This window comes from Hyaena hyaena, unplaced genomic scaffold (assembly GCF_003009895.1).
Source record: "Hyaena hyaena isolate Hyena2069 unplaced genomic scaffold, ASM300989v1 scaffold_1193, whole genome shotgun sequence".
Taxonomy (NCBI): domain Eukaryota; kingdom Metazoa; phylum Chordata; class Mammalia; order Carnivora; family Hyaenidae; genus Hyaena; species Hyaena hyaena.
The window spans coordinates 141,315-169,219 of record NW_024081829.1 but is presented as its reverse complement, the minus strand read 5'-3'; the positions used below and the strand labels follow the sequence as shown (position 1 = coordinate 169,219).

General features: G+C 39.8%; 1 protein-coding gene across 4 annotated transcripts in view; it reads right to left on the bottom strand.

The window, feature by feature from the left end:
• Window positions 1-27,905, bottom strand: part of SULF1 (sulfatase 1) — a 177,454-nt gene that overhangs the window by 140,421 nt on the left and 9,128 nt on the right. For 3 of the 4 annotated variants that reach the window (XM_039222837.1, XM_039222840.1, XM_039222842.1), the window contains exon 2: window positions 2,107-2,185. The gene's annotated coding sequence lies outside the window, so the exon portion shown is untranslated. Of the gene's footprint in view, window positions 1-2,106; window positions 2,186-11,925; window positions 11,950-27,905 lie in introns of those variants that run through there. The other variant, XM_039222838.1, reaches the window with a different exon arrangement.

Here is a 27,905-nt window from a genome sequence, read left to right as displayed (position 1 = left end):
TCTCTCCTTGGAACAAGAGAGAATCTTCTGGCAATCGGACAGTCAGGAGATGCTTAGACAGCTTCCGAGTTTTGCTTATGACATCTCCTGGTTCTGTTTCTTGTGTTATGTATCTCAGAGGTGACGCCAAGTTCAATGAACTGCAGGTAAGCAGTTCTTAAAGCTGGAAAAATATTAAATGAAAAAACCTTATACCCAGATGACGTGAGCAGAGAGGCAATAAGAAATGCACAGGGCAGCATTTTGAAGCTCAAGGCTCATTAACGGGGTCCTTATTTTATAAACCTGACTGTCCAAGCACACATAGAAAAGACTTATCTCTTTCTCCAAAATTTACCAGATGGGAGGGCTGTGGATCTGTGAATACAGATGTGGTAGTGGAAAGTGACTCAGTTACCTACCTAATAGAGCTCGAATGATGGAGGAGGAAGGTCAGAGGTGTTGTAGCTGGCAACTGGTCCAACTTTGAATCTGTATATAACAGTCCAAAGACAGAAAAAGCAGACCAGACACTTCTCTCATAGGGGGCCTACAGATTTGTAAGAAGTTCTTGTGTGTTAACTTTGAGCATGTAATTCTAACTGGATGCAATATTAAACACATTTCTGTTTTCTCATAATAAGAATATACTGAAAAATAAAGAGGATATAATGCTTAAAGCAATAAAGTTACCCATTAAATGGAGAACTGACTCAAGAAGATGAATTCTTAAGTAGTCATAGTTCTACTGTTTATTGAATTTATTTCTAAACAGACATCTTTTTTAGTTTCTGTTTGGGAATATTTCCTCTCTTGTCCAGAATTTTGAAGGAAGGAGGCTTCATTCAACTTCAATTTGTTTTCTCTTATTTTTTATTTAGCTTGTGGGTAACCAGCTTCCACTATTTTTCTGGTGATGCCCCAGACCATTTGCACACAGAGCACTGAGAATTACAGAAAAATATTGCCAACATTCATGATTTTCTGTCAAGGAACTAACACCAGACTCACATACACTTCCAGATATTTCTCTTCTAAATTTGCCACTTTAGAGGACACAAAATGCTTAATGTCATAAGTATTAGAAAGAGAAGCTGGTGAAATCAGTCCTCAAAAGACAAGCCTGAAATTCAGGCCAGACCTGTTGAAGATTTCATTTTGTTTTGCTTGTATGAGGTTCACAAACTTTTTGGTGATTGGAGGATTTTACCCAAGCCAACCTGGGCCAACACAAGGTTTAGAATGAAAAGCAAGCAGAGAAGGTAATGATTTTGAAGAGCTGTAATTTGAAACCAACAGGAACTCAACAGTTTCCACTGCATTAGTTTGGTTGGGGGTAAAAGAGAACAAATTTCAGTGTTGACATTTCAGCAAAGACACATGGGGCTGTAAACTCACATCAATCAACACCCCAAGAACGTTTTTGCAATTATGGTTGTATTGCTTAGGTGGGTCTTTTTAACTTTTCCCAGCCCCACAACATTCTGGGCACTAGTGTTCATGTGGCCAAGGCAAGAAACTGTGAAGGCAAACTATGAACAAGACAGCTATGAACCATATCTGTGGCTTTCACTCCTGAGACTGGCTGGCTGGGGGTAGCTGGCCTGTTATTCACTGTGCCTCTGATTGCCCTGAACTTCCTGAACAGCTCATGACATGTTAATTAAATTCTATGATCCTTCCTTCCTTCCTTCCTTCCTTCCTTCCTTCCTTCCTTCCTTCCTTCCTTCCTTCCTTCTTTCCTTCCTTCCTCCCTCCCTCCCTCCCTCCCTCCCTCCCTCCTTCTCTTCCTCCCTCCCTCCCTCTCTTTCTTTCTATCTTTCCACCCAGTGTGGGACTCAAATCCACAACCCTGAGATGAGTCTACTGACTTGAGCCAGCCAAGCACCCCTGATTCTTCGAATACTCATTATTCAGACAGTTCTTTTGCCATTACTGAAGCCTAATTTCATGAAATGGCTCTACCACATTTAAGGCCCCCTTTAGCTCTCTCAGCCAAGAAGGATGAAAATGCTACAGGAAGGCAGAAGTCTCCTCTGTGTCTTATAATTCTCCATTCATGGGACGTTCAGGTTTAATTAGCACCTTGGTTTAATTAACCAAGAGATAAATGTTTGATACTAGTACCTTTGAAGATTTTCTGCAATTACTCTGTCTTGGAGAACCTGCATGTCATCCACAGATGGTAGTGGGTGGCCGTCAGCACCTACAATGGAGAAGAGTCAAAGTGTCCTCAGTTGTATTTTATCAGTGGTTTCTCTTATCTTTCTGATAGCACCCTTTCATAACTTCAAAGGAGGCCATCATTAGGAATAATATTCTACAAATTTTATCCACACTGATTTTCTTACAATCATTTGCAAGAGACTTTGAAGTATGGTGAGTAATTCAGTCCTTTTGTAGAAGTTTCCATTTGGCTCTCTCTTCATCAAGGGAAAGACTTTCCCTCAGATTCATTTCATATGACTCTTTGACTGGATTTCCTACAACCAATAAAGAAGAGTTTCTTTTCAAAAGTTTACAAAGTGTTCCAAGTTTAAATGTTGAACGACATCTAATTTCAGGTTATGAGACCTGTTTTTAAAGGAAAATGTGCTGAATTATAAAATCTCCTAAAGTTGCTTTAAGCTATTATTTATTTGATGAGTAGCAAAGTAAACACTTACAAGTGATTAAATTTGTTTCTTTTTGTAAATTTCTTTTAATGTGTATTTATTTTTGAGACAGAGAGAGACAGAGTGTGAGCAGGGGAGGAGCAGAGAGAGGGGAAACACAGAATCTGAAACAGGCTCCAGGTTCCGAGCTGTCAGAACAGAGCCTGATATAGGGCTCAAACTCATGAACTGCGAGATCATGACCTGAGCCGTATGCTAAACCGACTGAGTCACCCTGGCGCCTCTTAAATTTGTTTCTATTCTGCATTTATGACAGTTGAAAAATGTAAGTAACTAAAATCAACTTAGATACTTTGAATCAGAGGAAACACCCAGTTTAATGCATTAAGTATTTGATGATGTAATCTTGCTGCCATGAATAGCACATTTTTAACATGTACACATTTATGATATATGATATAGAAGAAATATTAGTATCTAATATATCTTATAAGAAAAATATAACAAATATAAAAGAATAGGAAAACATCACATACAATCTAAGAACCCCAAATCTCCTTTACCTGGAAAAAGTATTTCTCTTGCCCATGTAAATAAATATTGACACATTCCATTTGGAGCTTTCTTGCCTCTTCACTGGTAAAAACAATGGTCTGTTGGTATATGCAGAGGGGAATCTCAGAGGTAACAGGTATAGATTATTTCCTTCAGTATAATAGACTTGGAATTTCTTCTTGATCTGAGCTGGCCCTAGTGATTCTGGTTAAATGTGGGGCAGTACCTAGTCCTTTGCTCTGTTCTGGAAGCTTAGAGCGAGTTTGTTACAGCAGAGCCTCCCTGGAACTGCCTTGTGGCTGCAGGACCCTTCCTCCCACACCACCCTTATCATGTCTCTTTCCGTTCCTGACAGAAGCTCAACTCCTCCACCCATTTACGCCACCCTCTGTAATCTGGCACACCCAACCCAGTTGGCCTGTTGAACTACTCCCGTGTGCTTCCCGTTCTGGGGGTTGGTGAGCTGTAGGACAACTTTTATATTCTCGGTTCTCACATCTCTGATAATATTACAAATTATTATAAGATGTCTACTTTTAAAATACATCCCTGGAGGACATATAAATGTGTATGTTTATCATTATGCACGACACCTTGTGATCCCTGGAAGTAAAAGTTAACACGTGAATGCGAAGCTGTAAGTATCTGGCTGTGGTCATGCTGGCAAAGCTGAACACGAAAGAACACCTTTTTGCAATCATTCTGAATATACTGTTCGGCGTAGCAGAGCCTGGAATTAGATGCCTGAATTCCAGGCTACAGCATTTACTGGCTCTGCGACCGTGAGTGAGTTAACTTCTCTGTGCCTCAGTAGCCTCTGAAAAATGGGGATCAAAGATCGCATCTAACTCATAGGGTTGATGTGAGGATTACATGCAAACATCCATGTGAAAAATTTAGGAGAGTTGAGGATCTATCATAAGCACACATAAGCACACAGTAAACGTTGGCAAGCAGTAGTATTGGAGTTTCTTATTTTTTTTAGCTCTTGGAGTGGTAATTTGCATTCAAAAGATATTTTCATGGAACGAGATCAGGCTTTTTATAAATTTTATAAACGGAGGTTCTGATGTGTCATCATTAAAATCATAATGTGTGGGAGAATAATGTAACAATTTAATTGCTATAGGCTATTACAAAAAGAACACAGGCAGCCTAAATATCTGCCTGATAAGTGTGTGTCCCTGGGAGTCAAATACTTCCTGCGGTGCCGTGGAAAGTTTTATTGGCCAGAAGAGAGCAAGGTGATGGGATGGTTCAGCCATCACAGTTTTCCGTTCCATAACCTTGACCCCAGCAGATGTATTGCCTGGATCCTGTCCTCATTTACATGTAACACTTGTAACAGTTCATTTTAAATAGGCATAGCACTAAATATGCAATAGAAATTTCTTATTAATAAAAAAAAGAAATTTCTTATTAAAATGTGTCTTCTTTTTACAATTTCATTAATGAACACTCTGCTGGAACAAATTTATTCTTTAATTTCAGCAAAACAGCATCATTTGGCAAATAAAATTAACATTATTAAAGAGAATGTTATTGGTTTACGGTTTTGTTTATATTTAATCTGCAGTTTCTTTTAGATTTTCAATGATACAAATATAATGACATTATTATGGGTGCATAGTCATATAAATACCACTCAAGTGAATTATACCCAGGTTTTTTAGGGTATATATTTCAGTCACATTTTAGTAGATAGTAATGTAAGGGAATACAGGGAGATCTGTGGTCCATCGGTCTGGTAGGGAAATGCTATAGGAGAGTACCCAGCAGCCTGGCTTCCTCAAGGTCCTCCTGTGAGACTTTCTTTATGCTTTTATTTCTTCCATTCCTTACCTAGAAAAAGCCAGTTATTCCCTCCATGTATTCAAATTCTAAGCACCCCTCTGGGATCAGCTGAAGTCCTGACATTTCCTGACAAGCTCCATTTTCATTTCTGTCACCAGCCCTCCAATACTTAAAAATCTGTGCCACACAATGTAGCATTTAGTTATACGGCCCCCACTGCTGTCACTGCTGCCTACGTGGGTGAAGGTCTCATCTCTTGGATCAGGTTTTAAGATTGCTAAGCATGGAGGTTATACCTGGGACTTTATATACATCTTATACTCTAATCATAATGCGGCCTCACGGGTAAGTGCCAGGCACTGACTGAGCATCATTTTATTTATTTATTTGTTACCTTTTTTAATGTTTATTTTTGAGACAGAGAGACAGACCATGAGTGGGGAAGGGGCAGAGGGAGAGGGAGACACAGAATCTGAAGTAGGGTCCAGGCTCTGAGCTAGCTGTCAGCACAGAGCCCGAATTAGGGCTCTAACCCACAAACCATGAGATCATGTCCTAAGCCCAAGCTGGACCCTTAACTGACTGAGCCACCCAGGTGCCCCAGAGCCCCACTTTATCATTAGAACCTGAGTCACATATAGATGCTGAGTTTGCTTTGGAGTTTATTCAAGCTTTGGTCAAAAATATCTAATCTAAGACCTTAAATGGTTCCTGAAGCAAGGATAAATTTTTGATCCACATGGCGCTGATGCTGGGCCACACACAATGTGTGAAGAAGGGAATCATGGCCCCATCTCAAGGCCATTTTGCCCTTTATTTTTCTTCAGCCAGACTTATGATATTTTCTGTATGCAACGACTCAGCACAAGACTCGGATGTTTCTTGTGTAAATGCGTGTGTGGGGAGAGAAAGAGAGAGAGAGCATGTGCTCGTGTGAATATCAGCTCCTCTGTTCATAAAATATACAGATAAGATTGGGAAATATCCAAAATCCCTTTCTGCCCTAAAATCCTAGGAAACATTGGCACACATGCCCATTAATTTGACATTAACATTCACAACTCAATGTGGGTGTGTGCCAGAATTTCACCTGCTGATAATATGCTGGAAAGTGGAGTTGGATAGTTTAAGGGCTGTACTTTAAAAGTTTGGTTTGGCTTCTCTCTCCGTATTAGTGTTGTACTTAGCACTTAGGAATCCATGCTATAAAGCAAGTAGATGATTGAACTTAACTCTCTTGGCTTTTTCAGTTGTTCAGAAACTGAGCTGCATTTCCTGGCTCTCAAACTTCGTAAACTCATCAGATTTTGCTGCAGAGCAATGTCATTAAAATAACAGTCCTCAGTGGAAAACACTAGCACCATTCACAGTGAAATGCTGAAACAGTAACTGATGTTTTTAAACTGTGAATTGGAGGCATTTTTCTACACACGCACACATATACATTTAGATAGACATGGAAGGTAAATGCTTAGATTTCTTAGGTAGCTGTCCCTTCATTTCTTCTGGAAGTAGCTTTTAGTCTTGTTGCACAAGTGCATTCTGTCTCTGCTTGCTCTGCCTTGGAAAGTAATAATAGTTCCAAACTGCTTTCCCTAAGGAGCTGTTGGAAGGTCCAAAATGTCCTCATTAGAAACCTTGCACTGAACCACACAAATCTTGCCATTGTGGATGGTGCTCGCATGTGGGACTATTACTTCATGCACAATGACATGGGACCAGAAAACATGTGAACAGGAAGCCAAACCCAAGAGAGAGTTGGGGAGCAGCCAGCTTTCCAAACAGCACAGAAATGAAGCAGAACCCGGCAATATTCTGCACTCAGGTGTCTGGGGGACCGCACAGCTGCCGACATTGCTCAGGACAGCGCAGTGGCTCGGGCGGCACCCGCCTGGAGTAAATCATTATGTCAGCAAACCCAAAATAATTGTGAAGAGTGGAGCACTTGCTTATGAAGCCAAGACTTTAACTGGCTTGAGTAACCTACATGTGGGATAGCCAGCACCTTATATGGAAGCTCACTATATTCTTCATGCTTTCTATTGTGCTAATGGGAATTCCCCAAATGTATCTTGCTCCTTCTTTAAATAATAAACTTTCATAGGATGCAAGTTCATCTTCTAAAATATATAGAGGGTGATTAATTTGTTTAATGGAGATAGTAACAGCTCCTTTTTGGAATTTCTCTCTCTCTCTCTTTTTTTTTTTAATGTCGGAAGCAGTTTGGTAAAAATAGAATTTTTTTTCATCAAGAGCCCAAAATAATTTGAAGTTTGGGGGATTTTGAAGTGAAACATCAGAAGCCAGATGGTATTCAGCTTATAACCAAAAACTATCTTTCTGATGAGTGATAAACTTCTTTATATTCAGAAGTGGAAATAGCTTCTTAAATCTGTTTTTAAATATGTTGATATAGTTTACCTACCAGACAGAAATATTATACGACTTTGTGAGACTAGTCATGAAGTCTGGGGCTAAGCCCCTTTCATAATAAATGGTGTTTGCTCTGAAGTGTTCAGGTGGGGAAGGCACTCCGAAATGCAGGAAATCCGATCAAGGCTTTGCCATAAGAGATTAAGGGCTGAGTGTAGAAAGGGTGAAAGGTATATGAAAACGAAGGTTATCAAGTAATCAGACCTCAAAGATTTAAAATGTCACAGCTTCCTGTCTGTTAATCAGATCGTTTTCTATCCATTCTAAATGTTAAAATTCTTCCAGTTGTCATCTTTTAAAACTTCGCAAATGTTATCCACCCCTTCTTTCTGATTACATACCATTCAAGCGTATGGGAGACCTTTCCTGTCACACCAAAGGAGATGATTGTAGGCTTAGTAATGGCAAGGTGGGAAATCACCAACTTTGCCCTGGTCTTAGAAATTACTTCTTTTTGGGGTACCTGGGAGGCCCATTCAGTTGAGCGTCCGACTTCGGCTCAGGTCATGATCTCACAGTTCATGGGTTCAAGCCCCGTGTCAGGCTCTGTGCTGACAGCCAGCTCAGAGCCTGGAGCCTGTTTCAGATTCTGTGTCTCCCTCTCTCTCTGACCCTCCCCTGCTCATGCTGTCTCTCTCTCTCTCAGAAATAAATAAAACATTAAAAAGATTTTTTAAAAAGAAATTACCTCTTTTTCTTTTGTCTCTGAGTGTATCCCCTAATTCAAGGGCAGTGGAAAAGTCTGTTAAGGAAGGACTTCTTCATGATTAAATATTCTTTATGAATATGTATTCCTTCTCAATAAGTATTCTACTAGCCTAGATATTTTTCCTATTCTCTATTAATTGCTGAAGGCTCAGAGGAAGTACAAATTAGTCTTTTTAAGGGTATGCATGGCTATTGGCAAGACTGCCCTAAACATGGCCTTCCTGTTGAAAGTTAGTGGAAAAACATTCCACTCAACAGCAGGGATGCAAGATGAAACCTCAGAGCCCAGTAAGCCCAGATATTGACATTTCTTAGGGGCATCAAGCATAACAGGGAGAGCTTACAATTTGTCTCTCCTCCAAATCCACTCCCCCAAATCTGGCAATTTTTATACTTTTTTAAAAACTACTTTTGATTTTTACTCAATGTTGTAGTCTACCCTCTTACTGACACCTCAACTCAACAGCCCCCCTCCCCCAACTAACTCAATTCTCTGTTATAAACTTGTGCCTCCTCTTCTTTTATGGTAGTCCATTGTAGCTACCCAGTTGAGCCCCGAAACTAATACAGACCTTTTTCCCTTTCCTTTCATTCCCTCATTCAACCCTCACATTGAGAACATCGTACCTTCTAAATAGTTCTGGAATCTGCACCCTGTTGTCCACTTACACAGCTCAGGACTTCAGCATTTCTCAGGGAAAACTACAATAGTCTTTTTGTTTTTTTCAATAGATATCCTTTTTTTTTTTTACATTTATTTATTTATTTTGACAGAGAGGGAGAGCATGAGTGGGGGAGAGCCAGAGAGGGAGGGAGAGAGCAAGAATCTCAAGCAGGCTCTGTGTGGTCAGTGCAGAACCCAACGCAGGGCTTAATCCCACAAACCACGAGATCATGACCTAAGCCAAAACCAAGAGTCGGATGTTTAACCAACAGAGCTATCCAGGTGCCCCACTACAAGAGCCTATTATTAACTGGTCTTCTAGTTCATAGTATTGCCTAGGCCTTTGCTCAACCTCCACTCCATACTGGATACTAGCTGCTGTATATAAAACCTTCCTAAAACAAAAAATCCTATCTACTTTCTGCCTCCTCAGCCCCATGCAAAGTCCTCTCTTAGCTCCCACTGGTTAAAGAGTGATCCTGAAGGTGCTATAGCTAGTGTTAGGGTAAGTTAAGAAGCTTGTGCTACAATGCTTCCATCATTGGGATGGGTTTGGTACAAACAAATGCAATAGTCTATTAAACCAAACAATATCTTACTGGTGCAGCTGGTTTACATTTCAGCTCAAATTTTTTCTTGTATATTGATCTAAACCTATAAAACAGGTTTGGTTTTTTTTTGAGATCATGAGTTGGTCCATGCATGAGTTTTGAGTTTTACTACAGTACTAGGTCCAATCACTTGAGCATGATGCACCAGAATCTTCATGGTTGGGCCCCTGACTAAATCTCCAGCCCCTCCTAGAGGCAACATTCTGGCATCAACTGAAATCAGCCTCTGACCCCAGGCTTTCTCACACCTTCTTCTCTCCCAGTGCTCTTTCTTCGACAAAGTCCTTCCCCATCTCTTGCTGATCCTTTGACACTCACACACTCACCTTGTTACTGGATAGTTCCTTTGACTGAGACCAGACAGAAATAATCATTCTGGTTTCACTTCTGTCACTTCATCTGAAACACACTTCTATTTTTACAGGTATTGCACTGTTGAGAAAATCATCTGTCGTTTGGAACTATATAAATTCTCTCAGGGCGGAATATTAATCTTATTCACTTTTGTATCACTAGTGCTTAGCATAGCATGTGATACATAGTAGATGCTCAATAAATGAATGAACTGCATCAAAGATAATAAAGTAGAAGGCAAAGCCCTAAGGGGTGTCTGGTGGCTCAGTTGGTTAAGCATCCGAACTTCAGCTCAGGTCATGATCTCACAGTTCCTTAGTCTGAGCCCTGTGTCGGGCTCTGTGCTGATAGTTCAGACCCTGGAACCTGCTTCGGATTCTGTGTCTCCCTTGCTCTTTGCCCCTCCCCCACTCACATTCTGTCTCTCTCAAAAATAAACAAATATCAAAAATATAAAAAAGAAAAGAAAAGAAAAGCCCTAAAATTGACTGAAACACTGAAACACTGCTATTTTCAGACACCGTGCTTGGTGTTTTTCATATATTATTTCCTTTTAGTCTTTTCAACAATCCTGCCTTTGGGGTTAGTAGTATTGACCTTATTTTATAGATGTGAAACCTCAGGCTAAAAATCTTAAAGATCTTGCTGCTGGTCATATAACCAGATAATGGCAAAATCAAGCCTCAAATCCGGATGCCCTCATGGTTTGTACCCTTTCTACTCTGACTGAGTATGCCTTTGAAGCTAATGTTGAGATTATGTGGCTGATCCTTGTAATTAAATTAGCTAACATATAGAATTTAGTGTTGACAGATCACTTTTAAATTTAGGGGTAAAAGCAACTAGAATCCAGTCTCATTTTCAACTTTAATTATGCCTTAGAATTTCTTGGAAGCCACAGAGAATTCTAAGTGGAAATGTCATTTAAAGAGATTCTTTAAAAATAGACATAATTTTATAAAGTTTCCTATGTCTGCTGAATAAATAGCTCTATGGCATTCTGAAATTTGATATGGAATCTTTCTGCTTGGCCCACTTTGGATATTATACTATCATGTAAAATTCTGAGTTTTAGATAGAGACAACAAATGTAAGAGTTGTCTTATTTAATTGTCCTGAACTCTTACATATATATGTGTATACATACACACAAACATGCACAGTTATACCATACTCATGATATGTGGTTTTCGCATCTGTTTATCTAAAGATAAGGATAAGCAAGTTCAGTGGATGCATCATAGATAACACTCCTGGCATTAAAAGTGAAAGGCCATGTTTTTCTACATTATTGCCAATGTCTAGGTCTCAGTTTCCTTACCTGAGTAAAGGCAGTAATTTTCTATATGCCATACTTATACCAAGTTGTAATCATGGTTCTATAAATGCAAATTGCACACCTCCCCAAAATAGAACTTTTTTTATGTTCTATTTTGTGTTCAGAAATTGTATCTTTCTTAGTGTTGTTCCAAGGGGTTTAAGTTCACTTTTGGTTGAAAGACAATTTCTCAAAGCAGTGAGCGTCATCCCTGAGAAAAATGCTCTCTGAATTCAGCAGTCTTTAGGAGAACAGCTTAGTAACAGAGCTTTGGTGTTTGCTGGTGCCTAAGAAATTGGTGTCCATGTTCCTTTAACATTTAGACCTTACAGGTCTGCGGTGAAAAACTTAGTAACACTTCACATGTCCACTATATTTACAGTGTTTTTGTACAGTTTATACAAGCCCGTGCAAGTTTTCAAGCCTGCACCAAGAGATGGGATTTATTTCCGAGTGTGAAAAGAAACTTCCAACAATTATATTTGTCTGAAATTGCGAGCACTGCGGCACAGAGAACCTGAAGACTAAAGTCCCTCCATCCTTTCTGGTTGCCTCACAGGCCACGCGAAGAACCAGGATTCCTCTCTCGGGTGAGGAGATGTGTGTGGGACAGGCAGCCATAACCTGGAGGTGATGAAAGTGGCCAATTTCAGCACCTGGCCTGGGTGCTCTTTTGTTGTGTGAATTCTCAACCGCAACTTCTTTCCCCTCCTGTGATTTTTAGGAGGGACCCAGGTGGGTGGAGACTTTGGCCGAAAACACACTTTCCATCACCTAAGAATCGGAGCGAGGGAAACTAAATCTTAAGGAATAGGTACTATAAAATGGACCGGGGCAGCAAGGAAAGTTTGGGTTTCCTGCCTTTCTAAAGAAAAAGCAGAGCATCATACTTACAAAAGCCGCCTTCCAAATCTTCTCTAGAGAACAAGCTCTGGGAACTGGGCGCGTGCAGAAGAGCAGAGATAAGGTGGCAGCGGGACTTCCTTCCTGCGCCCGAGGGCGGGAGTCATTGTTCCTTATCTCCCCTGACCTCGGAGGCGCGGGGAGCCGGGGAGGCCCGGCCTCTGACCCGCACCGCCCTCCTCCCGTCTGGCCTCGGCGCGGGCTTGGGCTTGGGGTTTCCTCTCGGCCGCTCCGGCCGCCGGAGATTCATTAGGGACTGTCTGCGAAGTGCTTGCAAGATGAAGAGGGTTATATAAGCCCGCGTATTATTATCATCACACACCCCCATAGAACCAAGGCTGCCAGACAAACAAAAGCCAGTTCCAAGAAGAGGAGGAGCAGAGGCAGAAGTTACACTGGGGGTGAATTTCGGGACACCGCTGAACTGACTGGAAAAAAAAAAAAAGGCAACTCAATATGTGTATGCAAACCTCGGCCAGCAAACAGCGAGCTGCAGCCGGCCGCGCGGCGGGCCCCGTGCAAGGGCAAGAGGTGGCATCGGGAGAGGCGGGAGTCCCAGACACCCAGTGCTTCGTAAACACTGATGTTTCTTAGACTCAGGCCAGGTGTTTCTGCCGCTTCTCCTTACTCCTCGCCTCTCGTTTTCCCAGCGAAGGCTTGCAGGGAGCTCCCTGCGCCAGGGCTGAACCCTCTCCTTTATTTCCCTTTTCCCCAAACAGACTGGCCTGTATTTTGGCTTTTTTTTTTTTTTTTTTTTTTTTTTTTTCCCTCTCTGTCTCTGTGGGAGAAATAGACCGAGCCAGAGGGTTCTTTCTCGCGGTCCCCCGCCCGCCCCCCGGCCCCGGGACCCTGGGTCTGAGAAAGTTTTCTGATTCACCCTGAGCATCCATCTTCCTTGCTGACTCTCCCTCCCCAACTTGCTACCTCCTTTTTTTTTTTTTTTAATCCTTTTTATCCTGCCTGTTCCCGGCACTACTCCCCATCTCCCCAACTCCTCAGGAACTCTCTCATCCTCTCTCATCCTGGTATTCAGAACTTCCATTTATTTGTCTCCACACTCATGACCAACTTCCCAGCCCTCCCTAGGCCTCACCTACCCCAGCACATTAGAATATGAATCATACTCTAAAGATGGCCTTTCAGTTCCTTCACTTTCTAGCCTTACTCACATCCTCCTCCTTAGCCTGGAATGTCTGCACTCCCATTTCCTTCAAGGCTTAGTTAAATCCCAACTTCCTCACGGAATCCTTCCCAAATTTCTCCTCTTTTGTCCGCTGGCTCTGCTTCTCTCTCTGTTTTAATTCCGCCCCGGCCCTCTGCCTCCCCATAGGTTTGGAGCCTTATGTCTTTCCCTAGGATGGCCTAGGGGACCGGAGCCTGTGTAAAGCAGACACTTAATGAATGTTCACTGAATTTAACTGACAGCCAACCTGATCTTACCTGGGCCATCAGTCTTGGAGCGAAAGTAACGTCCATGGGCTCAGGTGAACGTTGCCATGTGGTGGCAAAATATTGACAGTGGACCTGGGCAAGGGCTTAGAGGTGTTGGTGGATAGCCTTTTTTTTTTTAAGGAAAGCTTTACAAAACATGGAAATGGGTGTCCAAACTTTACCAGAGTCAGCCTCTCAGGTATAAGTTCGTGAGGGTAACAGGATGGCTGGCATCCACTGAGCCTCTGCTACTACATTTAGAGGAGCTATAAAGTGGAGCTTACTTAATAGAATGCCAGGAAAATTCCCCAAAGGTGAGATTTTCAGAAATCAGACTTCTGGGATGCATTTTACAGGGGGAACTCATCCAGTAGCGAAAGAACCACAGGCTATCACAACAGCAATTGCACAAACGAACAACAGCTCCCTGGCGAGTTGTTTTATGATACAGGGTGAAATATAGACCGTGAGCTGTCAGGTACTGAATTTCTTGTGGCTTAGCATTAAAGTGTTCTTAATGACATCTCCCCTGGTATTCTTTGGTGAAGGCAACATGCTTTAAATTCCATCTGTGGTGGTTGGATCAACCCTGGTGTCATTTAAGAGACTTGGGGTGTGTCTACACAGTACTGCTCTCTAGTACACACAAAATGTTCAGTCACTTAGAAGAATTTTCCCGCCTCCACTAATTGGGAACAATGAAAACCAATTCAGGTCCTGAAGAGAAATGTTTGCCTCAAGTTCTTGAGGTTTTGGCTTCAGGAATGACAGAAGTCTCGTGGCAATTTAGTAGTTCAAGTATAGGATCTTTCCTCATTTTGCCCTGCTCAAGTCAGAGCCATAATATTTATTAAAGCTCCCATTTGCAAGGCCCTCCTAGGTTCCAGGCACGGGCTAGATGCTTCACACTCATTCTTAACGTAGCAATTGTCCTAAAACAGAACTATTTTTATCATCACTTTCTAGATGGAGAAACTGGTAACTCAGCTCAGGAAGTGACAGAAGGAGGACTTGAACCCACATCTGACTATCCAGCCTATAATTTTTCCATTCTGCAGAAAGCTGGGAGGAATCTTAGACAGTATCTCATCTGCTGGCTTTCAAACTGGGTTCTAAGGAACGCTGGGCTCTCCAGGAAGTGCTTTAGGAATCTTTGGGGAAGAATTGGGAAAGAGGAAATGTGAGGGGAGGCCAGGTCAGTAGGGCTTGGGCCCCAGTCAGTGGATTCAAACAAACAAGCTTCATTTCTGCCTATTTTATAGAGTGACTTTAAGTTTTGTTTGAAACAAGGGTTTTGCTACTAAAAAAATTATTTTGAAACTATTGATCTAAGGGCACCAAGGTGGCTCAGTCGGTTAAGGGTCCGACTTCAGCTCAGGTCATGATCTTGCAGTTCGTGACTTTGTGCCCCGCATTGGGCTGTGTGTTGACAGCTCAGAGCCTGGAGCCTGCTTCAGATTCTGTGTCTCCCTCTCTCTCTGTGCCTCCCCCACTCAGGCTCTGTCTCTCTCTCTCTCAAAAATAAATAAACATTAAAAAAATTAAAGAAAAAAATCCGACTCTTGGTTTCAGCTCAGGTCATGATCTCAGAGTTTCATGGGTTCAAGTCCTGCTTTGGGTTCTGTGCAGGCAGCATGGAGCCTGCTTGGGATCCTCTGTTCCTCTCTCTCTGATCCTCCCCCACTTGCGCTATCTCTCCAAAATAAACAAATAAACTAACAACAACAAAAAAATCCCTTCATCTAGTTTAACATCCTCATGAAAAAGTCTAGAACTTGGGGTCCAGAGAGATTAAATGCCTTGCCCAAAATTTTATAATAGGCCCAGCATTAACTTCAGGTGTCCAAACTCTTTCTGACACCACTGGCCTTCTCATATCCTTTATCTTTTCTCTTGTTAAGCAACAGGGAAAGTGAGAGATAGTCTGACCTGACTGTCTTACCTGACAGAATTCTTCATGAAAAATGGAAGGCAGAAACACCTTCACTTCAGTGAGCTAGACCATTTTTGGCCATTGGCTGTTAAGTCTAAAGTTAGTCAATATTCACCTTGTGACAAATTAAAATCAAGCAAGGAATTAAATATGTAATTTGTCTGGATGATTTAGGACCCTCTTCCCCTTTTCATTCAAATCAAAGTGAGTAGCAAAGGATGCTTCTGCATAAATCATCTAGCTAATTATATAGGTGTGGCTTGAGTGCACTCTCTCGAGAAAACTCTTTACATCCCCATATTTGTTAATCCAGTCAAAAGCAACTCTTTTGGGGCACCTGGGTGGCTCAGTTGGTTAAGTGTCCAACTCTTGGTTTTTGGCTCAGATCATGACCTCACGGTTCGTGGGTTCGAGCCCCATGTCGGGTTCTGTGCTGAGGGCACAGAGCCTGCTTGGGATTCCCTCTCTCCCCCTCTCTCTGCCCATCCCCAGCTTATGCACGTGCATTCTCTCTCTCTCTCTCTCAAAAAATAAATACATAAACATAAAAAAATTTTAAGACAGCAATTCTCTTTACATGAGGCATGGTATGTGTGGTAAAAACATGTTTGTTAGAGGGGCCAAATATAGCCAAGGGCAAGTGAGCTCCTTCTTTCCCTCCACCCTGGGAAAGGCCCCCCCACCTGGCCAGCCCCTTTACAGCTAGCTGCTCCAGCTACACTCTACCTGGTCCTCAACCTAATATATTTCACTCTCCTTCCAGACCACATGATCATTGAAACAAGCCAACCATATCCCACCCTGGGACTCAAGGTACCCTTGATCCTCTTGTTACTACAAAGCCTGCCTCCCCCCCACCCCCCATAGCCTTTTCTGGTTCCCTATATTCCCCAGTGCAACCTCTGCATGGCTCTACAGGCACACAGTGTCCTCCTCCCCTGGGCTCTAGGCTTAGGTGACTGACAAACCGCTGTTGTTCCCACATGTACAGTGTCAGAAGTTCTGCCTCTGGTCATCCTAGAAACTTAGGGCAGGACTTCCCTTACCAATGGGGTGAAGAGGAGGTGAACAAAACAATGACCAGACATGAATACTAATACCAAATGGAATTTTGCAGAGAACTAGTGCCAAATATCACATCCTTTGGAGTTTTGCTAAGTGTCAGGCTATTTGCAGATAGAAATGAGTTTTCACTGAAATTATGTCAGCCAAAACTGACCTTTGTTCATTTCAAGGCCCCAGAACCTTCCCATCTGCTCTTTTTAATTTTTACCGTTCTCACCTGGAGATTTTGGGGGAGTAACAGCATTGTTCTCTTTCCTGAGATGACTTAACTTTAGCCCTGCCTAAAGGCACAAGAGTGAAAAGATGACCCTTCTATCCCTGTCATTTAAATCTCTACTAACTGCATTCTTTCCGTAAAATGTAGCAGAAAGAATTTTTCTCATCTCCACAGACCAAGAAGAGATTATAATAAACAAATCTTTTTTCCCTCCATCTGAAACATTCCAATATTAATGTATTTCCAAATTCTGAGGCCTAGAAACAAAGCTTTAGATGTAATTTCTTTTCCCATTCATGAGATTTACAATAGGAAGGTCATGTTTGTATTAGATTTTGGTTGAAATTAATCTTCTTTTCTCTTCAGCATTTCTATAGAATCCAGGCACTTCATTATTTAGTCATTTCCAAATATTAAATGCTTGTCATTCTTGAGCAATGATCTAATCTTCCCTTTATGGGTGGAGAAACAAAATTGTGGAACTTGCAAATCATTGCCAGGGCATAGATCACTGTAAAGGTTATGGCTACCCATTAACTTTCTTTCCTCCACACGTTCTTTGACTACAAAGTAAAATTGTAAATTGTTCTGTAAGCAGCATGTATGGCCTCCTCTGGCTATTAGGAAGTATTCACGAAGAGCTCATTTGCATGTTGCCTTACAAGAGACACTTTATGGAGTAAATAAATATAGTCGAATACCACAGCCGACCTCAACGCTGAGGCTGTGCTGTATCATCACACCCCCTTTTCTGGCCTGCGCCTCATACAGATCAAAATATATTCTTAGTTCAGTTGAACAAGGGTTCATTTAACCCACATCTGCTGCTCATCAAACCTCTATTTTAGGAGTGGGGAATTTTTTTTCAGAGATAGATTCTGTCTGGAAGGTCTACGGCAGCAAATAGTCCTCATTAAATTTCACAACATTTTACCAACATATAGAGTGTACCCGCTTTTATGTGATTATAGAACCCAGGCAAAACCCGGCACCCCCACTTCAAAGGATTCCTCACTTGACTAATTCTAAAGACTAAATTGATTTTCTCATCATTTGTTGTATTTGACAATAGAAAAGCTGACGCAGCAACATTGCTGACATAACAGCTCATTTCTATTCAAGGGGAAGGAATTTGCGTTAATATTCTTAATGACTGGCATCTTTATGAGAAATGTGAAATCATTTATCCTTAGCAATAACCTAACTAGGATTAAAAAGCACTTGGTACTTAGAACGGAAGTCACCTGTCAGGAAAAATTATTTAGACTGATGCAAATTAACTGAATAAATTGGCTTCCTAATTATGGTGTATATATTTAAGTTTGTTAAAATCGGTTTGAACTAAAGCATTTGGAAAGGATCTTTCAAGAAGTGATCTGACATTCTGTTGGAGGAAAAGATAACACATTTATGTCACATTTCCTCAGGACCTCTGGAAATGATTTAAGAAGCCAGGACATGTAAATCAAAGGCAAATTAAGTAGGCATGTATGTGTCTTGCTTCTCAGGAACAGCAATAAGGCCTTACAGAAAACATTGAGCAGCACGTGCATTGTGTTGCCTTGGATTCGAAATCACCAGTCGTGCTTTCCTAGGAAGTTGATGCCATCCTGTCAAGGCTGGCTTGGGGATGAGGCCACGGGACCAGTCTAAGAGATGAGCACCTGGGCCAGCCCTTAGCAAACAGTGTACAGACCAGTCTGTATCTGCAGGACTGTTCCACCCTTAATAGGCACGATGTGCCACACCAGTTAACAAGTTTTTATTGGAAGCCCAGTCTTCTCTTCCTCACCAGCTTCACAGTAAAACTTCATCTAGCTTTTTACCAAAACAAAACAAAACAAAAAAAACTAGCAAATTGTGGGAAGAAGCACTTAACCAGCATTTGAGATTTAATTAGTCTGGGGGAAAAAAGGTGTGAATTGCAGAAAAATGTAAACTGCTTTCATGTAATTAATGACCTGGCTTTACTGTTTAGCATTTATATAGAACTTTCTTTTGAGAGACAGAATTGGTTTTTGGAGACTTGGGTCCAATTCCTAGCTCTACAGTTGTGTAATATTTTCATCTAGTTCTTCACTTATAACTGGGATGACTAATATAGGAATAACAAAGTCTGAATGTGAATAGCAGTGTCTATCACGTGCTAAGTACTCAGTTATCATTCAGTTTCTCTTTCTTCTTCTTTTTTAAAAAGTTTATTTATTTTGAGAAAAAGAGAGCACGTGCGAGAGAGAGAGAGAGAGAGAGAGAGAGAATCCCAAGTAGGCTCCACACTACAAGCACAGAGCCGGATGCAGGGCTCAAACTCATGAATCAAGAGATCATGACTGGAGCTGGAACCAAGAGATTGTGACTGGAGCTAAAATCAAGAGCCAGACTCTTAACCAACTGAGTCATCCAGGCGTCCCTCCTCCCTTTTCTAAGAGTCTTTTGGGAGTTCACGTCCTAAGTATGAGTTCAGTATTATTTGCCCTGGGTGAGCAAAAAATATATTCCTTTTTTCAGTAAGCATTAGTGAAAGTGTGACCCTGTCAATAGTTGCCTACATTTCTGTGTTTAAATACAAATATTTAATTATATACAGGAAAACAATAGGTGTCTCTCAAAAAAGGCAGTGATTGGTAAGTCAATAATAATAACATGAATATTATTGTTGTGCCTTCAGCCTGGGGAACAAATAGTTATTCAGAGGATTAGGTAAACTTGGGGAGTTATGGTTTATGTTAGAAATTCGAAAAAAGCTTTTGCTAGAAAACAGTGGGTTAGAAAGACATAGGAAATATGAACAGAGGGAACATAATCCAAGAAATTCAGTATGTGCCAAATTCAGATTATCCCCTCCAGTCTTTCTGTGAACAGGCGGAGGAATAAATTACATATGCAAAAAGCATATATGCCAGAGAGAGGAGCTGGGACAAAGCTCAGGGGTGCAGACTGGGCTGAGAAGATGGAAGAAAACAGGAGGTATGTGGGACAGAGCCCTGGACACAGCTGAGTGCAAAGTTTACACTCTTTGGGAGATGCTGGCTAGAGGATGTTCGGAGACTGAGACAGGAAAAAGCCTTGTTCTGCAGAATCTGCAAGTACCCATGTCTGCGGCTGGCAGGTGCATTAGTAAGAAGAGTGAGAGGCTAAGAGCCAGAGCCTGAGGCAAGGATGACGGACAACAAAGGGAGTGATAATGGGCAGTTCCCGAAAGGAATTGCTTTATGCTTTAAACTCATGCCAAGTTGAGTAACCTGAGACCTGATATGTGACTGACTTCTATGAATGCAGTTTTTATCCTGAAATTTCCTTACATTGCAGTAAAGTTCAGTTGTGCACTTAAGGTGTCGTCTAATCACTGCACTCGTGTGTGGGGGCCAGGACAGGGGTCGTATTACTAATAGAGGAAGGAGAAAGGTGAATGTGGTCTTCTCAGCTCAGTTAACCGCTCTTATTTGAGGAGTAATGTATACAGATAAGTATTATCAAAACCATTGGAGAGGGAAGAAATCATAAAATGGATGGCAGAAAGTGTGGGTTGGAAGAAGAGAGGGAAAATTGTACGTTGTATATCCCACCGCCTATCCTGAACTCCCCTTTTCTCCTCCTGGTCTCTTCCTGTGTCATTGCTCAGTGGGCACCCCTGAGGGCACCTTCAAAAGCCAGCTGTGTTCACCTCTTTTTTCCCCCAACTGGTTATACCAAAGAGAAAAATCACAAAGTCCAATTAGCAGTGAGAGCAGACATCCCTTTTTGTCATACAGATAAGAGATGATAATCCAAGAGGTTATCCAGATGGTTAAAAGCCACATCTGTCAGATTATCGACAAAGCACTTCAACTTTCCAGGGGAAGGCTTTTTTAAAAAAGTGAAATTTGTTTTCTGTTATTATTTCTTTTTTTCTGGCTTCAAAAAGGTGTGCTTTGCTATAAACCCAAGGCTTGGTGAATTGAACCTATTTAATTGTTAGCTCTTGTGTTTAACTTTTTATATTATGACATCTTAAAAGCTTTTTAGAGAATTCCAAACATCATTCATTCATTTAACAAACATTTATTCAATGCTTAATGTGTGTCCAGGGCTGCTGCTGATGTAAATAAGATGTGGTTCCTGCTTTTACATACATTTGCTTGTCTGTACAAACTATGTTCTTGGCAAGAATTCTGTCACTCACAGAATTTTTAAAAATACTGATATATGATAAAGAAATTGGTTAAAATATTAATCAACTGAGCTTAAAGAAAAAGATGGAAATGTGGAATAAGGACAATTTAATTAATGATGGGGGTCTGGAGTACTCCAAATGCTGATTCGATCCCTCTAAGTTAACCATTTCAGTCAAGTTAGTCAAGCTCTCAGATCCCATTTCATTGTTTGCATGACGTGGACTCCAGGTCACAGAGTTGTTGAAAAAATTAAATTAGATAATGTATATAACGCACTTACTTGTACAGTACATGTAGGTACTTAAGAAGTCTCAGCTGTTATTATACACTATATTAGTAAATAAAACATAGGCATCTTTTTCAGTCATTTGGATTTGTTCTTTAAGAGAATGTTTTTCTTTGTTTGTTTTTGTTTTTGTGTTCTATTGTTAAATACAACATGAATCCAAGAAGTTTTAGATATGGTCATTAGGGGTATGAAAACGCATTGTAATGTCAAAAGGATATAATGGAAAGAGTAGTGGTTCTGAAATTTGAGGCTTGAGTATCTGGCTGTAGAATATGACTCTGCTATTTAGTAGCTGAGAATAATAATGATATACTACCTCAATAGCCTGTTTCTTAATCTATAAAATGAGTACAATACAGATTGTGTTATCTACTTCATTCAAGGAGTTATGAGGACCAAATAACGTAGAATTGTCAAAATGATTTGTAATGGGTAATATAATAATAAGTTGTCCTGGGCTATGGTACTGATTACTGGTGATTGATTGGAGGAAGGTGTGGTTGTGGTTTATAAACAGCCTCCGACAATTTTAAGTGGAAATTATTTTTCAATTTATATAGAAATAAATTATCAGTTTGTGGGAAGTGTGGAGAAATAGAAGACCTGGATCCCATTCTTCACTGTGCCTCTGATCAGGTCTATTTGCATATGTTAATTATTTAACTCCTCTGTGTCTCTCTACCTTTTAAAAAATTTTGTAAATAAAAATTTGTAAAAAAAAATTTGAAAATAATTACCAAAAAAAAAAAAAAACCCACACTGAGGTCTGGGGAATTGAGCTAACTTATAGAAAAGTTGCAAGATAATTTACTCAGATACATCTATTGTTAAAAATTTGCCCCAATTCCTTTATCAATTGCTCATTTGCTATCTGTCTCCCCTCCACTGAAATATATATATGTATACACACACACACACACACACACACACATATATATATATATTCCCCCCTTGGATTTGATGAGAGTAATTTACATACATCATGGTCTTATAACCCTAAATATTTCTCAGCATATATTACCTAAGAATGTGGCTCTGTTTCTTATTCTTTAAAAGGGGTACAGATGCTTAGTTGTGTGACATGCTCCACAGGGTTGTGAAAATCAAATAAGTGTTTGAAAGCGCTTTCGGGGGCACCTGGGTGGCTCAGTCATGTAAACATCCAACTTTGGTTCAGGTCAAAATGTGACAGCTTGTAAGGTCGAACCTTGCATTGTGCTACACTGTGAACCTGGAAACTGCTTGGGATTCTCCCTCTACCTCTCCCGCTCCCTTTCCCTGTCTCTTTCTCTCTCTCGCTCTCTCTTTTTTTTTCTCTCTCTCTAGATAAATAAATAAACTTGAAAAAAAGAAAGCACTTTGGAAAAGTATACATTGTTGTATAAAATCAAAGGATGTGTATTTCCTAAACTGGGGACAATCCAATTACATAAAACTTGAGAGGACTCACAACTTGTACGTATAGTAGAGTACAAACTAGAAAGTCCATTGTGTATGTCTGTAACAAGCTGAAGACTAGAGCTAACTCAAGAGTCTCTGTCATGAGTGAGAGAAACAACAAAGATGCTCTCACGTTTTGCAGCATAACTTCTGAGTTCTATTCCTCCTACAAACACGTGAATCTTTATGCTATGTTTTACTCTAACGGTTTGCCATTTTGTGTGGTATTTTTGGTGCAGATTATGAGCATGTTTGAGAAAAGGCCATAGAAACTCAAGGGCATTTGCTGCTCAATGGCAGAACCATAGAGCTCTAAAGAGTTTAATAAGAGCTCAGCTTTATCTTTGGTTCCTCCCTTTAAGTAGTGAACATGACCTGCTTTATTTCCATTATATACAACAGCTGAAATACAAATAGGAAAAAGGAAAGCATGTTTTACAGAAGAGTTCAATGTACAGGCTTAGTTGAAAATAGTATGAAACTAAGTGTTCACATGAACCAAAGAAATAATTTTTCACAGAATCCCTTTACAGCATTCGCTGTAATATGATTTAGCTGTGTGACAAACAGGTAATTATCCTGCCACACTATCTTTGTGTTTTCTGTGGAATTCTTCCTTTCATCAGAAGTTGTAACACTGTAAGTTTGATTCTTTATAATTCCAATCAGATTTGCAATCACGTTCTCCAGTGGAGTGAATACGACTGATAACTTACAAGTTTTTATAAAAATATTGTTTTTCTGGTCACATATTTCTTTCATTGCCCTAAAAATCATAATGGCTTCCTTTAGATACTTACAACAACAACAACAAAAGGAAATCTAGAACATGTTTTGGAAACAAAACTATTTTTCAAAAAGTCAAAGCCACACTTAAGTATTCTAAATTAATCTTTTATTTTGACTTATTAAATTGTTATTCTTTATAATACAGCACAAAAATATAAGTTAATGACTAAGAAATACATTTATAATCCAATAATGATTGATCTTAATTCCTTTATAAATAAATCAGTTTTTAACATAAATTGTACAGATATATAATGGGATATACACTTGTGTAATTTATTAAGCTCTGAAGAATATTGTTCTTAGACTTCTTTTGGGAAAATTCCAGTACCTGAGTAAGAATTTCAAATGTTTATTTCTCAATGAGGTGACGTTTCTGAGGAAAGGCTCAACTGTTCTAATGCTACAGCTTTCCCCAATATTGAGAAATTGTGATATACTTTGAATTGCTTGAAGCACGGAGCAGTGAAAGAGGAGTTAGAAGACATGAGTTCTACCACTGATTACTCTACTCACTAACTCTTTAGACTCAGGCTTGTCTACTCTCAGATTCAGCTTTATGGGGTGCAGAAATAATTGCTTACCCACATATCGCAAATTGCAATGATTTAGCTCAAGAAATGATGTTTTGAAGGAATAAGGATTACTATTGTCATCATCATTTGGGTAGGATCCTTTTAGCATAGGTTAGAACATGCCTCTCTCTACAAAGAAAGTTCTTATATTAACACCACCTAACTTTCAGATTATCTGTATCAATGCGCTTCTAATTCATTTGTGTTAGAATGGATTTTCTGCAAGGAATATATCCAATAAATGCTTTTTCTGGTATTTGTTCCAGTCCCAAGAATTCTCTACAGTACCTGATTATTCATCATAGCACTTAGCAAGAAGGTTCATGGTCACAAACAAAACTGGGCTCATACCTTCACATTCTTATTAGTTCCTAATGTACAATACACCCAAGAACTCCCTTTGGTCCTGGTAGAATTTAACTGACATGCACTTCTTGATGAAGTCTAGCTTGTAGAAGTTTCTTTGGTAGGGATGACATCTGTGACTTTAGTCAGGTCTCTGAATACTCCCTAGGCCTCAGTTTCCTCAGATGTAAAATGAGGGATTTTGCTTAGATGATCTCTAAGGTACACCTCTAACATTCTGTATTTCTATAGTGTTTTACATATCTTTCCTGGAAAATCTATCCCTGAGTCTAAATTATTTTTTAAAGCTACAAGAACAAAGATACAGTAGCTTTGACAGAATGTGTGTTAATTTCCTTTTTCTTTTGTGTAAGTTGAAGCCTGTCATCTGACTGGCTAATTGTCCTACAACTGAGAATTCAACTCCTTAGACAAAGAATTTTTATAATCAACTCCTACTGTAAAATAAAAAAAATTTTTTTAAAGAGGGAGAAAGAAAACCAGTATGATTTACTATGGAGTTTATAGGGCATTTTAATTTATGCTATGCAGCAGATAGTGGATATATTGATTCTGATGGCACAAGTCTACATGTCTGTCACTATCTCTGAAATGCTTGTCTAGCCATAATTTTACAGGTCCTTAAAAACAGAATTGTCACCAACTCCTCAGTTCAGCTCTCAACAGAAATTAATTGATAACATAGAATCCTGGGTGGCTGGCGTGTGAGTGTCACCCAGCTATACAATTTCACCACTAATCAAGGAAGATGGGAATTCGAGTTGGCCTATTGTCTATTTGAATCTGTTTCTGGATGGAATCCAGCTGCTCAAAGGCAGCCCTGGAAAGTGATGTGGGCAGAAGATGGAAAAACATTTAAGCCAGAGAACGAGCACATAAGACAGAAAATTGCCTAGAATAGCTGTGCATTTGTTGCTGATTAGTTTGCTAAAATTTCTCAATAACCAAAATGCAGCTTTCTATCCCAATTGCCCTTAAAAAATCTAGGAAGGGTAACAATAAATGCAAAACTGTACCTAATTAAGAGCTAATATTACACGACAAGATTTTAAGTGGTGAGACAGCACCCTTGAGAAGGAATAGGTCTATCATTGGAATAGTTAGGAAAAGAAAGTTCCACGGAGGGAATGGGGGTGATTTTTCTTCAAGAATGGGTGAAATTTGGACATTCAGAAGCATGATGAGAGGACACTACTAGCCTGGAAAACAGTAAGAACAAATGCTTAGGAGTAGAAATAAGTGACATAAACTCAGGAGATGCTATATCAGGTTAATGAAGAGTAGTAAGTGTATGAGGAAAGTGGGGGTGGTTATAGTGGAAAAGATTATGCAGGTCCTTGAATGCTGGTGTTTTATTTAGAACGGGTGCTGTAGAAAGTGGAGAGATGGGTGTTTTAGGGTAATTGCATGACACGGTGAAACAGTGCAAAAGGAAGGTCAGTTTAACAGTGGTACATAAGTTGAGTAAGAATAAGAAAGAGATAAAGAACAGAGCTCAGTTTAGAAGCATAAGATGATGCAGAATTGAATTAAAGTCCTTCCCCTTTTCCCCCACCATGCTTTCTAATTTCAAGGAGAATGTTTTATTTATTTAGGCCTGTTTTAAGGAATGACAAACTTTGCCAGTAGGGGAGAATAATGTAATCTTCGGGGGTGGTGGGGACGGGAGAATAAAATAAAGGCAAAGAAGTGGTGGGCAGAGTGCTTCCTAAAAGTTGACTGATATTCTCAGCATCACACTGCTAGTGGTAGCCAAGTTCTAGAATCCAGGTTTCCCATGTGTTTCCCACTGAACCACCCTGCCTCTTTTTCCTAACTGTAATACTATTGCCATTATTCAGTGAATTGTATTCATTGCTAGCAACATTTAAATGTATTACTTGCTCACCATGAAACGTGATTTACCTGAACCAAAGAGGCAGTCCAGTGGTGCATTCCAAGTTTCCAAAGAGGTTATAACAATGGAAGAAGCAATCATAGGAACACTTCCAATTTCACTTCCAAGATTACAGTAGTGGTTGATCTGAACGGTAGATCAACAATGGAAAGCAAAATGGCTGATGAAAATAACAGTTGCTATCCATGAAGCACAATATAGGGTATTTCTCTGTTTTTTGTCTTTATTTATCAAAATTTTTGTCTTTATTTGTCAAAAGAGTGACTCTGACTCAATATATTTTGACTACATTGTTTCCCCCCCCCCTTTTATTTTTTTAACAAGGACCACACCTCTCTATTCAAGATGTCTGACCTCTGAGGCAGTTCTGGAAGTTGAACATGTAGGAGTAGAATCCTGAGTCAAAATCAGAATTTAGATGGTCTGAAATTAAAAAGTTTAGGAATAGAAGCTCATGTTCTGGACCACAATTTCCACACAAGCACAGTAGCCCATTGACCTAAGGGGGCACCAGATGAAGAGATCTGACCTGGTATTAAGCTTGGCAGCTAAGCCCAACTTTTGTGCTTGCAGCAGATGATGTTTATTGATCTAACTGTGGCACTTGTTTATTATATCTTTTCCCCTTGGTTCATTAAACTCGATGTCTCATGAAGTACCAATTAAATCATTAGCCATTAATAGCTTTCAAATATAAACTGGCTCATACCAATTAGACCATCATGCATGGCAACTCTGAATGAGAAATGGATTACAGGTGCTGTTACTTAGGCTGGCATTTCTCCCATAGGAACCAGGGAACATGGTTTAGAAAACTCAGTTGAGTAAAATAAAACAGGCCAAAGTCTTCATTAAAAACTTGAATAGCACCCAAGTCTCTTTTGAGGAACCAAAATGCTGTCAAGTCTCCACAGGTCAATGCTATTCCCACTTATTTCTAGTAATAAGACTACATTTTAATTCTAAATCTTGCTGACTCAAGTAGTGTATTCTTTCCATCATGCTGCCTCCCAACATCTAGTGCCAGAGTTTGAAATGGCAAATACAGTCTTCTATTTCTAATAAAATTACACCTAATCCTGAAAACTATTCACTGGTTTAGTATAAGGAAGTGACTAAGACATGGCTCTCTTACTATTTTGAAGAGGATCTTATTACGAAGTATAGTTGAAACAAAATAAAAGGGCAAACTAAGGGGATAGAAAGAAAAGCAAGGGGATGGTGAAACCTTTCCCAAACCTTAAAATAAACTTTTGTCTTTATAGTGAATGAAGAAGGGAGTGTCTATATCATTTGTAAAATAAGTCAGTGATACATTCTACAAAAGGTTGTCCAACTCTTCTAAGGTAGAATTTAAAGGTTTATGGACAGAAGCAACTCAAGTATTTAATTTCTTCTTGCCTCTAGACTATCTTTTAATTATATGTCCTTTACCATCAGCATTTTCTTAGTTGGAAGAAGAGAATCATAGGTATTCTGCAGAGGTAGTTTGTTATTCTGACTTGAAAATTCATTACTTCCCCAGATTTTAAGAACACTAGAATTGCTATTTGGCCAACTATTTTCTTAATCTGAGAGAAGATCCTTTTTATTCAAGGAGGAATATGTCATTAAGAAAAATCACAGTTGTTCATTCTATCCTATGTATCACCAATGATCAGGAAATTGATCTCAAGTTTAAATTATAAAGTATCATAAAGTTATCCCAGGCATACTTATCAGTTTAGAGATAACAGAGAAACATTTACTCCACAATGACCATTGTTACTTTGGAAATTTAGAGTGCTGCGAAATGAAATTCTACTTCTAGTACTC